A 12,225-nucleotide genomic window follows, 5' to 3' on the forward strand; every position below is an offset into this window, starting at 1 on the left:
TTACCAGGTTTCTCATTTTAGAGATACCGTTGTGGTCACTATTGCCAACTGGCTCAACTATATCCACATCCTGCACTAAGTCACTGGCAGCACCACAGAGTATTAAGTCCAAGATCACCTCCCCTCTGGTTGGGTCTGTGACCAACTGTTCGAGGGCACAGTCATTGAAGGTGTCTAGAAATTTTATCTCTTTGGCTTGACTGGAGCATACATTTATCCAGTCAATATGAGGGTGGTTAAAGTCTCCCATTATTACTACTTCATCACCTTTGCATGCTTCCCTGATTTCATTCTCCATCTCCAGATCATCCTGAGCTTTTTGGTCAGGGGGCTAATAGAACGTCCCCAGTACTAAATTACCTTTAGGGCCTGGAATTGTCACCCACAAGGATTCTGTGGACAAGTCTGCCCTTTAGGAGTTGTGTTGACCCGCAGTCGATCAGCTAGATTCGAGTCCAGTAGCACCTTAGAGATCAACAAGATTTTCAAAGTCTGAGCTTTCAAAAGGCAATGCTCTCTTCATCAGATGACCCAAAAATCTCTAAGGTGCTACTGGGCTTGAATCTAGCTGTACATCCTAGCCTATACGTTTGCATTAAGTTTACAAATGCAAGAAATGTCAAAAACACTTATCGTGCATTCCTGAAGGGCCCCCCGAAGCAGCATAGGAGCCGGCATAACCCCATGATAAAGTGGCAAGGATGCCAGCGCGGGGTCACTTAACCAGTGCCACAGAGTGATGCAGCAGCACGGCCACCAGCCACCAGGGCTGATATGTGGGCAGCAAAGCCTGGAAGCGGGTGCCCACGCCAGCATCAGGGGGGCGTTTCCGGGGTGGAGCTGATGTGAGTCAGTGTCATGGCCCAGCCTGGGCTCAGCTAGTTAGGACTCCACAGAGGAGGAGGGACCCTGTGCAGATTGATGTAAGCTAGTGAGAAAGAAAGGGCCAGTCAATGTTTATAATGAGATAAGTAAATATAAGTATTTATAGAGAGATCATTGAGTGTAAGGAAGGGATTTGGTTGTTAAAGAGCAGAGAAGAGCTTAAAATAAAAGATTGGTTTATGTATTATAAATTAAAAGATATCTTTAATAAGGATAAGTTGAAGGGTTTTAATGAAAATAAATCCAGATTTGAAATTATATTAAACAAGGGAAATAAAGGATTGATAGGACAAATTTATAAATTATTAACTGAAATGAATTTAGAACATGAAAGAATCAAACCAGTGATGGTGAAATGGATGAAGGAGTTAGGATACAATATTGACCTAGAAATATGGGAAAATTTGTGGAAAAAAGAATATAAATTTACAATTTCCAATGAAATAAGAGAAAATTTATATAAAATGTTTTATAGATGGTATATTACTCCTGTTATGATAAGTAACATGAAAAAAGGTGATTTGGATTTATGTTGGAAATGTGAAAAAGAACATTTATGCATGCATGGTGGTTTTGTAAAAAAATTAATTTTTTGGGAAAAAAGTATTAAATGAAACAAATAATTTGATTAACTCCAAAGTGAAAATGGACCCTTCCTTTTGTTTATTGGGGATACCTGAAAACAAATTAGATAGATGTGATAGAGTCATATGTCAATACAGTTTTGCAGCGGCAAGAATTACAATAGCTAAAACCTGGAAGCAAGTAAATAAACCTTCAATTAATGCTTGGAGAGAGAAATTATGATTATATATGTGAATGGCCAAATTAACAGAGTCCTTACATGGTAAGGATATGGAAGATTTAAAAAAAACATGGTCAATGGCTGTCGCATATTGGGACAAACTGGCGAAAATGAATTTAACTAATTTAGTTAATGAGTTGTAGATAATTGATTATGGTTTTGTATAATGATTTTATTATACTTACTCTTTAAAACTGTCATAACACTTCTCCGGAAGTCCAATGTGGTGATGGGACACTATCTTAGGGTGGGTGGTGGTTTTTCAGGGCACTATGAATTTTGTAATTTTTTATTATAATAAGTAGCTTAAATTGTTACACAAGTGCTCTTTTGTATATTCTTTTTTTTATTTGTATGTTATGTTTTATGTTATAAAGATAAGTAACTGTTTAGGCAAATAAGAGTAAAATATTTAACTGTGTGAAGATATGAACTCAGATATACCGTTTATTACTGATACGATAATTATAATTGAGGTAATTTATCAAAAACTTACCATTTCTAAGACTTAGAGAAAGTATGAAGATCTGAAGATAGCTTAGTAGGTTATAGAATATGTGACTATGAACAGGGGTAGCTATTTTTTTAAGTTAATACTAGAGATGACCAGGTCTGTGCACGGACATTTTTTTTTGGGGAACCCCTCCTTATTGTCTCCCTCTTTCTTCTGTATCCCCCATACTCTGAAAAAGAAATAAAATTATTTTTTTTTAATCTGATTTTAAGAGATGTTCACTGTGTGGGGAAACGAAGCCTCTACTTGGGGCGACCTTCAGTTTCAGAGCAGGTTTTTGGGGGAGGGGGTGATATCAGAGTCAGCCAAAGTCATGACCAAGGCAGCTCTTGTGAAGGAGATTGCTCATCAGCGCGGGTAAGCAGTCTTCTTCAGAATGAAGACTATTCAGCAGCTGTTGAAGCTGGTGCTTTTTAGTTGGAGGGTATATCACTCCTGACGGGACTGGATTAGCCCCGTCTTTTAAATGACCCTTCTGCCTCCAGACTATCCGGATCCAGATCAGCCCACTAAATGGTGATGGATAGTTTGGTCAGACTAAGTTGGCTCTGATTACACAACCGCTACCTCAAAAGGACCCCAACTATGGGGCCCTAACAAAACCAGTCAAAGATAGAAAAATGGGAGAAGGCACAGAGTTGTGCATCTGAGCAAAGGCAAATAGACGAAACCCAAAAAAAAGCCGAATATCCATTTGGCTTTTTCAAGAATCGCCTATTCGACTTCAGGCAGATTCCCATGTTTTGGTATTCAGTCTACCCAAAACTGAAATATTTGAAACTGCTAATTTCAGGTTTGTTTTCGGTTCAGGTATATCAATATGCACAGCCCTAATGGGCTGCCCATGGAATTTTGCTAAGGGGAGAGCACTAAAACTGTTCTGTTTAAAATGTGATTTGTAATTATTACACATGTTCCAAACTTATTGTCAATATACAAGAAGGTCACCATTTGGTGACTATCCTAAATACTGCAGAAATCTCTGAGCCTGGAAAGGGTTCCCCTGCATTCTTTATAGTAAGTTCACTTGAACATCACCTCCCTATTGGGCTTCTACAAAAACAGCAACTCTTCATTAGCACCTGATGCACAGCAGTCTGGTGAATATGTCAGCATCTGACAGTTAGGCTTTGTCTTCTAAGAGGGTTCCCAAAATCCAGGCCCCTTAACCCATGATCTCTGAATATTGAAGCACTTAACTGACTGCACCTTAGAGAAGCCAACACAAGGCTTTCCTGTGTACCCCCTGGCATCTCAAGTCAACATGAAACCCCAGCTTCACCTTCCGAGTAGAGAGGAGGACCTGCAAGGACTTGTGGGGGGGGGGGCACCTCATTTCCCCTTCCCCCACTAGTTCGTCTTTCTCATCCCTGAAAGCCCCTACAGCCTCTCCCCCTTTCCTGCTTCTTTCTCTCCTTCCCACCCACCAACCAACCTACCATTATCTGCTGGGTTTTAATAACTTCTATGATATGAGCCAGCATGGCGTAGTGGTTAAGAGGGGCAGACTCTAATTTGGAGAACAGGGTTCTATTCCCCACTCCTCCACATGAAGCCTGCTGGGTGACCTTGGGCCAGTCAAAGTTCTCTCAGAACCCCCTCAGCCCATGTGGAGCCAGGCAATGGCAAACTACCTCTGAATATCTCTTGCCTTGAAAACCTTACGGGGTTGCCATAAATCAGCTGTGACTTCACGGCACACACACACACATGATATTTTATGTTTTATAGATGCCCCAGGCGTTCTCTGGAGAAGTGGCATAGAAATAAACAAATAGAAATAAATAAATCCCAAACTTTAAAAAATGCGGGTTCAAAAGTGTTTGTAACTTAGATTTAAAACCACATGACGTCACAGGAACTTAAGAGTTTGTGGCAGATGTTAGATCTGAACCTGAGACTTCCCAGCTCTCATTCTTCATCATCCTACCCTATGCTATCAGAAACTTAGTGAAAATGGAATAATAGGGAAATGTAAAACCAACTGCTGTGAAGTCAAACAGCTATTACAGGGTGACCATGCTAGTGGCTTTTACCATCTTTATTTTGTTGGATCAGAGTGTCAGGCTTGTTGACAGAAATCTTGGGGCAAGTAGAATATAACAGTAAACTGAGGTTGGGCTATTATTAATCTATGGAGGGGTAGGTAAATACTGGCATGTGCCGACAGCAGTACACCAGACCTTTTTTACTTGGGACCTATGGTCAGGTCTCCACGAAATCAACCAAGGTTCTGGCAGCACTGCTGGTGCCAATAGTGAAGGAGAAGGCAACAGGTATGGCTTATGCCCCTCATTATTGGGGGATCGGGGCCCCAGTTCCTGTAAAGGGAACCCCGATCTTTAATTTATCTGCTACCAAATCAGAGGGAATGGATCGTTCCTCTTGAACTATGAGAATTGAGATCACACACACGCACAAAAGAGGCAAGACGCATTTGTCTTGAAGTAAAACAATCTTTACTCTAACTCAGGGTAGGGAAAAAGTCACTGGGATACAAAACAAATAATATCTGTCTACATTCTATGTTTCCTATACTTGCCAAAAGCCTTTGGCAAGGCACTAAGCTTACTTACAAGTAGGCACCCTTAGCAAAAGGAGAGCCTCTCTCCATCCTGCCTGTTCAGCAGTCAAGCAAGGAGAAAAGTGATCAACTACTTTCTCTTCTAACAAAGAAATCGAAAGCAGTTGAACATGCAAAGTAGTTGTATACGTGACCCTCGGGGCACGACTGCAATGGCCACTACACTGACCAAATGGTCAGTTACAATATTAACCCTTTAACTGTCTGACATGTAACAAAGCTCGCTCTCTAATACCCAACAATCCCCTTTTCGAGGTTTAGTTACATTCAGACATATAAACACAATGCATCACGTAAGTATTCAAACTGTTGTCTAGGCAGTGGCTTCGTCAGGATGTCGGCCACCATCTCTTTACTTTCACAGTACTTCACTACTACGAGACCTCTTTCTTGTTTGTCCTTTACTGAGTCCATTTTGAGTCGAAGAAGTCTCTTCCCTTTCTTAGAGTTCTCGCCATTCAGTAGTGCTATACACGATTGATTGTCCTCAAACATTGTAGCAGGTGTCAGTTCATCTAATCCAAAGTCGCGTAGCAGTTCAATTATCTCTTCCAGCTCCGTACATGCACACTTGGCTGCTATGCATTCTGCTTCAGTTGAAGATGTTGACACAACTTGCTGTTTCTGGCTGGTCCAGGAGATCAGGTTTTCTCCAAAGTAGAACAGATATCCACTTGTAGATTTGCTGTCTGTTCTAGTACCACCCAGACTAGCGTCCATGTATCCTATCAGTTTCAGCTCAGTATTTGGAGTTATCTTCAACTTCAAATCAATAGTTTTCTTTAAGTATTGTGTGAGGTGTTTGATTGCATTCCAATCATGTTCTGCAGGTGTGCTGGTCCTTCTACTTAGGATTCCAACTGCTGCACTTATATCCGGTCTACTAACGTTGCTCAAGTATAGAAGTTTTCCAATAGCTTCTCTGTACTTGTGATTGTTAGGCAATAGTTCACCTCCGTCTAGATCCATATATGAAGGGTCAAGTGGAGTGTTCTTGGTCTTGCACTCCTTCATATTCATGAATTGTAGAAATTCCAGTATCTTGTTCCTTTGATTGATTGAAAATCCATTGTCTTGGTTTCTTTCAATCTCCATTCCAAGATAGTTCTTTACTTCTCCAAGTAGTTTCACTTCTACTGATTCATTCAGTTTGTTTGCAATTTCCTTTGCAGCTTCTTCAGTGTCAGAACAAATCAGAAGATCATCTACAAAGGCCAAAATAAAGTCCCATCCATCATCCTTCTTCCTTCTGAATAAGCATTTCTCTATATTTCCTTGTTCAAAGCCTTGAGCTTTCAATAATGAGGTTAGTTTGTGGTTCCATGCTCTTGCTGACTGTTTGAGCCCATACAAAGTCTTTTCAAGTTTACAAACTTGATTTTTAGTATCACAGTCCTTTAATCCTGGTGGAAGTTCCATGTATATTTCTTCTGATAATTCTCCATTCAGGAAAGCTGTTTTGACGTCGAGTTGCAGTACCACTTTATTCCTGGAGGCGGCTATACTCAGCAAAGTCCTTATAGCCGTGTGACTAATCACAGGTGCGTAGGTTTCTGTGTAGTCAGTTCCATACTTCTGGGTAAATCCTTTTGCAACTAGCCTTGCTTTGTATTTGTCAACAGTTCCATCCGAATTTTTCTTGACCTTGAACACCCACTTACATCCCACAGTCCTTTTGTTTGGTGGGAGTTTGGTTAGTTTCCAGGTATTATTCTTCTGCAGTGAGTCTAATTCTTCTTGAATTGCCTTCAGCCATCTCGACCGCTCCCCATCGGGCAACTTTTGCAGTTCGTCCCAACTTGAGGGTTCCACGTGGCTGTCAATTCTAGTGAAAAGACTCAGTTTCTCTGCTGGTATTCCTTTTGTAGTCCTTGTAGATCTCCTTAAGGTCTGAGAGGGTTCCGCTGTTCCATCAGCACCGGGATCAACCCCTTTTGAATCTGCAGTCTCTTGCTGTTCCGCAGGAGCAGGTGGATTGCAATCCCATGCTGTAAATGGAATCTCTATGGTTTCGTCTTCACAAACCTCTGGATCATCAAAGTTATTAATTTGTTGATTATTAATAACATTTCTTTCATCTATATATACTGCATTCAATATTTGTAAATTGTAAGTCTTAATGTCCATTATCCTGTATCCTTTTGAGAAAGGATGGTATCCCACAAGAATTCCAAGTTCTGTAGTAGGATCCATTTTTCCCCTTTTCTCCTTTGGGATGTATGCAAACACACGAGATCCAAATGCTTTCAAGTGTTTCAGACTAGGCTTCCTGCCATTCCATCTTTCATATGGAGTCATGTTGATAGCACTTGAAATTGTCCTGTTGTAAAGGTAAGCTGCTGTATTTACACACTCTCCCCAGCAGGGGTAAGGCAAGCCTGCCTGTAGCATTAAACATCTTGCACTTTCCATCAGAGTTCTGTTAAACCTTTCTGACAACCCATTGTTCCTAGGGGTATATGCAACTGAGGTTGCATGCTCTATTCCTTCAGATTCAAGAATTTCTTTCATTTCTTTATTAAGGTACTCACTTCCATTGTCAGTGAACAATAACTGTATACCTCTGTCATGTTTATTCTTCATCAGGGCAACATAAGCTTTAAACTTTTCAGCTACTTCAGTCTTTGATTTCAACAAATACACATATGCAAATCTTGAGGCGCTGTCTATGAAATGCAGAACATATTTTGCCCCTCCTGCTGAAGCCTTGAGTGGGCCAATCAAGTCTGAGTGCACTTCTTCCAAAATCTCTGCCTTAACACTGCTTGGCCTCTGCACGTGCTTAGGCGCTGTTCCCTTTCCTCTGAGACACACTTCACAACGTTCTTTGTCCTTAAAGCATTCCTTAACTGGCATTCCACAATCAATCAGCAGTTGCTTCACTGACTTAAAGTTTTTATGAGCTAGTTTCACGTGCCATTGGTACAAACAGTCCTTGTGGTTACACTCTGCAGCCTTCTGCTCTGTCAATCCTTTATTAAAAGCAACTAGGCATTTTGATTCTTCCTCAACATTATCTTCATTTCCATCAAAATCACTTTCATCAGAATCAACATTGCTCTCAAAATCACTACAAGCATATTCCTCCAATTGACTTGCAACATTCTCCAGGCAATAGTGCGAGCCTACTGATAGCACTGGGTATTCTCTTCCTTTAGAATCAAATAAGCGACATTTGTCTCTTTTTATAGACACTTCAAAGTCTGCATCCACTAATTTATTCACGGACAGTAAATTTTCATCTGAATTAGGCATTAGGAATACGTCTTGTAAGGTCAAATGCATCACATTTCCACAATAGCTTTGAATTGCAATAGAAACTTCTCCTTTCTGAGTGCATAGAAATCTTTCTCCACAAGCCATAACTAATGTTTCATCACAAGGCTCTAGAAAGTCAAAAGCTGATCTCAAGCCAGACACATGTACATCTGCACCACTGTCCAGAACAAATGTATTTACACGCTTTAAATAATCTTTGGTTGAAGCTGTATTCGAGACTAGATAAGCCTTTGGGTGACTGTGCCATCTGGGCTTCCCTTGGCTTGTACTTGGGCTCCCTCTTGTGGACGATTGGGGCTGTTGCCTCCCATTTCCATCCCTCTCCCTTTGTGAGGATTTGGCGGGCTTTTCTTCCCGGCGAGAGGGGGGGGGGAATTTCTCCCTTTGTTTCACGTCTCTCACATTGAAACGACCGGTGACCATGCCTTCCACACAAGAAGCATCTGATTGTGGATTTGTCATTTACACGCAGTACAGACACTCCACGAGATAATTCCCTCTCTTGGCTCCTGTCTGCTTCAAACTGTTTAAGTGCAGTCACCAGCTTAGTAAGGGTTAAGTCCTCTCTACCCAAAAGATTCCTTTTTTCAGCGTTATATTTAAAATGCAAACTTCCCAGAAATAGTACAAGAAACTCTTCTTCACCGATTTCCCCTCCTACAGCCTTCAACTCTGATTCCATATCTTGCATTTTCTTAAGGTGTTGCAAGAGGGTCATATCTCCAGACATTTTATTTGCATACAGTCTAGTTTTTAAAATCATTTTCTGGGTTTTTGACACAGTTCCAAATTTCTCATTGAGTGCATTTAGCATTTTCCTGGCGCTATCATTATTCAAAATTATTGCAGTTTCTTCCGGATTAATCGCATTGGAAATCAAATTCATTGCCTGGGCATCTGAAATCTTAAATTTCTTAAGGGCTTCTCTATCTGTGTCAGCTGGCGGGTCTTCATTCAAAACGTGATTCACCCCAATTGCTGTTAAAGCATTTTCCACCATTCTCTTCCATACTGGAAAGGAGGCTTGGGTGATATGGGGGACAGAAACGGATTGGGGTTGTTTTGAATTCATACTTTCCTTATCGTTGCTCATTCCAGCGGCTCAGGGCTGCTTTCTTCCTCACAGGATCCAAGCGTGGCGCGCGGGGTTAAGTTTCCTGCCGTCCTTTGCAGACCAGGCTGCTGGCTCCGTCACAGGAAAAATTCCCTCTGGGCGTTTGTAAATCCTTTCGTCTCCAGTGAAGATCCCAAAAGCAAAAAAAAAAAAGGAGTGCGGTGTGATCCTATCTCAATAGCCAAAATAAAAACCAAGCGTACTCAGCTACCACTTATTGGGGGATCGGGGCCCCAGTTCCTGTAAAGGGAACCCCGATCTTTAATTTATCTGCTACCAAATCAGAGGGAATGGATCGTTCCTCTTGAACTATGAGAATTGAGATCACACACACGCACAAAAGAGGCAAGACGCATTTGTCTTGAAGTAAAACAATCTTTACTCTAACTCAGGGTAGGGAAAAAGTCACTGGGATACAAAACAAATAATATCTGTCTACATTCTATGTTTCCTATACTTGCCAAAAGCCTTTGGCAAGGCACTAAGCTTACTTACAAGTAGGCACCCTTAGCAAAAGGAGAGCCTCTCTCCATCCTGCCTGTTCAGCAGTCAAGCAAGGAGAAAAGTGATCAACTACTTTCTCTTCTAACAAAGAAATCGAAAGCAGTTGAACATGCAAAGTAGTTGTATACGTGACCCTCGGGGCACGACTGCAATGGCCACTACACTGACCAAATGGTCAGTTACAATATTAACCCTTTAACTGTCTGACATGTAACAAAGCTCGCTCTCTAATACCCAACACTCATCACATTCCAGACCTGTGCAGCCACCAGCTGAGTCCAAGGTGAATCCCTGGGATGCTGGCAATGCTGTTGGGGTTTAGCTTGCTTCAAGTACAACCCCGCCCTTATTTGCTGGCACATCAACATCTTCACAGGTATACGTTGCATATGTGTGTGTGTGTGTGTATGTGTGTGTGTGTGTGTGGTACTTGGAACATAAAAGTTTCCTACCCCTGATTTTTTTTTTAATGCAGCAAAACCTGAATACAGGAGATAAGTTTATTTAAAAAACAACAACAACAATTAATGTTAATTTATGGCCATGGCCCTATATGTAGTTCTCATTGGTATTTGGAAAGGAAATCAAGTATAGTGTATTTTTCCATTCTCATTGTGCATATGCTTCCTGAAAAGTAAGTAAAGAAAATGATATTATTACCTTACCCGTAACAGTTAAGAAGAAATGATGGACTTTAAAATGTTGTAAACTCCTCCGAAGACCTCATGGTCAAAAACAGGATGGAAACAACAAAATTAAAATGATTTGAGTTGTATTGCATTGTGTGCAATTGACATATTCCTGTCTATTTGAAAATACATTAAAATAAACATAATATCCAAGGGGAAAAAAGGAGAATAAACACAATAAAGTCTGTAAAAACACATTGCAAATTACAATACTACATACACAATCAATAGCAGTAATCATTATACATGATTGTGTGTACTCGGCAGTCAAAAGCAAGGCAGTTTTGCTGATCATCGAGATTAGAAAAGGAACAATAGGTACCGCTGTCAAAGGGGCGAAAAAGGAGGTTGTTTTATGTGTACTCGGAATTGCGGGTGTGGGGGGAGGTTTCCTGTCAAATTTCCCTCCAGCTCCCGGAAGAATTCCCTTTGGATAGCTAACTTTCCTACCAGAATTTCGTGGAAGTTATTGGGATTGGTTGTGTGTGTGTTAAGTGCTGTCAGGTTGCTTCCGACTCATGGCGACCCTATGAATGAAAGTCCTCCAAAATGTCCTATCTTTGACAGCCTTGCTTAGATCTTGCAAATTGAAGGCCGTGGCTTCCTTTATGGAGTCCATCCATCTCTTCTTGGGTCTTCCTCTTTTCCTGCGGCCCTCAACTTTTCCTAGCATGGGATTGGTATTACAGATTAACAATTGTTACGATCAAAGCCATCTTCACCGCAGCAGGCCGTACTCGGCTCGTCCTTTTAACAGAAACTTCTCTCTGTGGGCGAGATGGACCAGAGCCCGGGCATGTGGCACGTGCTTGGAAGGGAGGCCGAGCAGAGCCTGAGGAAAGACTGTGCGTGAGGCGGGAGACTAGCCTTTTCACTCGGGCTGCATTTTGCAGCTCATTAGGGAAACACAGGAAGTACCCCTATCTTAAAACTAGCAAAAAGTACAAAAGCTAACTCTAACGCTTTTTTTTTTGGGAACAAAAAACGTGCTGCCAAGGTGCCACAAGACCCCTGCATTTATTTATTTATTTTGCTGCAAAAGCCTAGTAGGCTACCCTTCTGGAAATGGTTGGGAAAACAGAGATAGCCGAATCTGTTGTGGCAAGAACAACGTTGCGAGGCATAAACTTCCCTGGGCCAGAGCTGACTGTTGCCTGCAAAAACCTTCCTTCCCTGCCTTCTGACAAATGTAGAAAAGAGCAAGAGTCCAGTAGCACCTTAAAAGACTAACAAAAATATTTTCTGGCAGGGTATGAGCTTCCATGAGCCACAGCTCACTTCTTCAGATACAGCTAGAATGTGAATCCATCTGTCTTTAAGTAGAGGAGAGTGAATTCAGACAAGCATTGGTATGTAAATGTTAACAGTATGTACATGTGAATTGCAGGCGTGATGGGATGAGGTGTGGCGTGCAGAAGAGTCTGTGATGTCCAGGGGAGAGATGGGTGTGGAGAAATCAGCATTGGCAATGAGCCATGAACGCAAGGTCTTTATTCAGCCCAGGTAAATGCATTGACTTTAGTTTGAATATCAACTGTAATTCAGCAGTTTCTCTTTCCAATCTCCCTTTGAAAATTCCTTTGTAAGAGAACTGCTACTCTTACATCTGCAACAGAATGTCCTGGAAGGTTGAAATGTTCTCCCAAAATATTTTCTGGCAGGGTGTGAGCTTTCGTGAGCCACAGCTCACTTCTTCAGATACAGCTTAGAATGTGAATCCATCTGCCTTTAAGTAGAGGAGAGTGAATTTAGACAAGCATCAGTATGTAAATTAACAGTACGTCAATGTGAACAGCAGGCGTGATGGGATGAGGTGTGGTGTGCAGAAGAGTCTGTGATGTCCAGGGGAGA

The sequence above is a fragment of the Euleptes europaea genome, chromosome 2 (genome assembly GCF_029931775.1).
Source record: "Euleptes europaea isolate rEulEur1 chromosome 2, rEulEur1.hap1, whole genome shotgun sequence".
NCBI classification, from domain to species: Eukaryota; Metazoa; Chordata; class Lepidosauria; order Squamata; family Sphaerodactylidae; genus Euleptes; species Euleptes europaea.